Source organism: Electrona antarctica (assembly GCF_951216825.1).
Source record: "Electrona antarctica genome assembly, chromosome: 22".
NCBI lineage: Eukaryota > Metazoa > Chordata > Actinopteri > Myctophiformes > Myctophidae > Electrona > Electrona antarctica.
In genome coordinates, this window is record NC_136805.1 from 7,663,183 (window position 1) to 7,666,250 (window position 3,068).

A 3,068-nucleotide genomic window follows, 5' to 3' on the forward strand; every position below is an offset into this window, starting at 1 on the left:
ATGAGAAACACCTGTGCTCCCAGCCAAACACTACAAAAAGGATTCGTCTCCCTGCACTCGCTCTTAGCTCTCTCCGTGGCAGGTTGGCGGGCGGTCTAGCGGTAAGCGAACACACACTACCTCACAAATATAATACGATCAAAATACGTCAGACTGACTATCTTTCTTACCTCATAGGCTGCATACTGATGCCCGGGTCCCCGTTGGGCTCGGCTGGAAACGAGGCTCGCAAGTATATGGCTTGGAGAATGGAGAACTCCCTTTAAATCCCCCCGTGTGTGGAAATGACATTCAAGTAAGACAAAGACTGTTATATGAAGCCCCGGATGGTCCCACTTAGGCTACCCTTACTCACCTATCCCATGATGTCCCAGAAGGGAGGAAGATTTTGAGTTTGCTATTTGAAGCTGACCGTTTAAGTTGACTAACCTGGAGCCTGAGACTATTATTTAACATTTCAAACCCTGTGAATATAATTTGTTTCAATAAATGAGTGCCAAACCCTGGGCTCAAACCTGTTTCCTGCCTGTCTGTCTCGTTATTGGTATCAATCCTCACAATATACTGTATACCATTAGGCCCTTTTGCCAAAGCCATCTTAGCAGTAAAATCATCCTCTCTCCGTTGCAGAACAAACACTTGAGCTGTATTTACGAAGGATCAGGAAACCTCTTATCTGTTCATTGAACAGAGCCAAGCATCTCTTGGCTTGATCTCCAAAGACTAACTTTGTTGTGTCCATCGTTTAATTGAGCCAAGAGACGTTTGTGCCTAAGATTATGTTCGTGCTAAGATGTTAGGGCATCCTGGGAGCCTGCTACCATGGAAAAAAGATTAAGCAGAAATCCACAAAGAGGAAAGGGAGCAAACTATAAAACAAAACACGTCCCAAAACATGCCCATCCCTTTCTCTTTTTTTTTTGTTCGAGTGGAAAGAACAAGCCAGTGAGATGAATTTCTCCTAGTCCCCACGCAATGGTTATTTCTGTGATACATTCCATTATACTGTCCTTTTTCTAAAACACTACTAGCTGCTATTTTCTAGCCTGGTATCCAGCCTGCTTCGCTACGTTCGGCGGATTTTTTTTTCTCTCTTCGCTTATCAGTCTGGAAAGCCTCCCATTGGGAGGTTTTGCAGAACTACACTAGAACTACATATGTTACGTAGTCAACGTCGTTGCTGATTGGATGTTGTTCCAACGAATGAGAGTAGCGTTAGGCAACCTACGTCATCAGCCAGCGCCACCCTCCATGCTTTTCACACTGTTGTAGCTGCGCTTTGCTATGACGTCTCACTGGTGCTTTGTCCCGCCCCGCACCACAGACCAATCAGAAGCCACGTTAGGTTTCGAAGCTTTTGGCATGTCCCGCCTCCCTTGGAGATAGGAGGCTTTCCAGACTGATAAGCGAAGAGAGAAAAAAAAATCCGCCGAACGTAGCGAAGCAGGCTGGATACCAGGCTAGCTATTTTCTACTACCTAACTCTAGTCTGTCAATTTTAAAACCTTGTTTATTTTACAGATTACAGCCTTTACAAAGAAGAAATCTATATATATATTTTTAGTTTTTTTAAGGAAGAACTAAATACATTGTTTTATCTGAAGAAGTTATTTTATTTCCAAAGCCACATACTGTGCTGTTTGTGAACAGGCAGCTTTTAAAATGTCCTGGGGCTGTTTTGTTTAATTAGAAATAGAGCGTCGCAGTCCCGCCTCCTACCCTGGACCAAAGAAGAAAAACAACAAAAAAAGTGTTGTAACCTGCCGTTTTTTTCTTCTTTCTAATTATTTGTTTGGTCCAAAATATTGTTTGTGTTGTCATGAGTTGTCACGACTCGAGTTGGCTTTGTCCGCGGCGTAACCGTCTTTAAATAAATACTTTAAGAAATGTCTGAGAATAATGCATTGGGTTTAATTTCCTGGTCCAGGGTAGGAGGCGGGACTGCGACGCTCTATAGTGCAACATAACTAGCAATAAAATTACAGGTCAAAACAACCACACTGCAACACTGTACAGACAGGTGTTTCTCTCCCCCGTTATTAATGAGGTTAATCTTTGAACAGAAGTCGTTCACATGCTGTAAAGCAGTGGTTCCCAAACTTTCATGTCAAGGACCCCCAAATTGACACCAATTAGCCCGCGGACCCCCATTTGAAGAGATATGCCATGCAGGGACCCCCATAAGAGAATATTTGTACAGCTCTAGCAGTGATTCTCAACCTGTTTAATTTCAAGGACCCCCAGTTTGACATGCATGAGTCTACAGACCTAGCCTGACACTCATTTTCATTTTAATTTCGTTTCACTTCATTGCCAGAACATATTTTTTTAATGGGGGTGGCTAGCGATTCAGGGCTGGGACCAGGCTACTACGGATCCCCATTTAATGGCATTTCTATCTCTGGGACCCCCGATTTATATTGTAAAGTTAATGTTAATTTAACTCTGAGAGTGTACAAAGTCCATTTGTACATTCAGAGTTTCAGACCTGTAAGGATCCATTTGGTTCCAAACTATCATTTAGCTGTGGACACCCTGGAACTCCCTCAAGGACCCCTGGGGGTCCCTGGACCCCACTTTGGGAACCACTTCTGTAAAGGGTCATGATACATGGGCAATGTTACTTCCAAATAAGACACTTAGGCTATAGCCTACCTGGAAACATGATGCAGCCTACCTGTTCCCACAATACATTTTTGTATGCCTTTGTTATATTGTTAATGCCAGTATTGCTATGCCAGCAATGTAAATTGATCTGCAAGTTGTACTTAAAATAAGTTGTTTCATGGATATATTCCATAAGGATATTGTGGCCGTGGCATCAAACTATTGTATGTTTGTTTTAAGTCTGTGTAATGAGAGGAATTCTAGATGTGGTGTGCTTTGTACACCAGGTGGGGCTATCAAACAGAACGCTGTGTGGACTGTGGAGGAATCCCCACCTGTTTATGACGTAATTTCCCTTTCCTCCCTGGCCATGTCACGTGCATTATATTCATCAGAGATACCGTAGTACTAGGATGGATGCATCGTGCAGGTCGACGAGAGAGATGGTGGAACAAACAAGC

The 3,068-nt window shown here is 43.1% G+C and overlaps 1 long non-coding RNA gene across 1 annotated transcript; it reads left to right on the forward strand.

Annotated features, from left to right (window-relative positions):
* On the forward strand, positions 1–518 carry LOC306914903. Its single transcript, XR_013788757.1, has 2 exons — positions 1–101; positions 178–518. It is a non-coding gene; the product is annotated as an uncharacterized lncRNA (long non-coding RNA).
* The last annotated feature ends 2,550 nt before the right edge of the window (positions 519–3,068 follow it).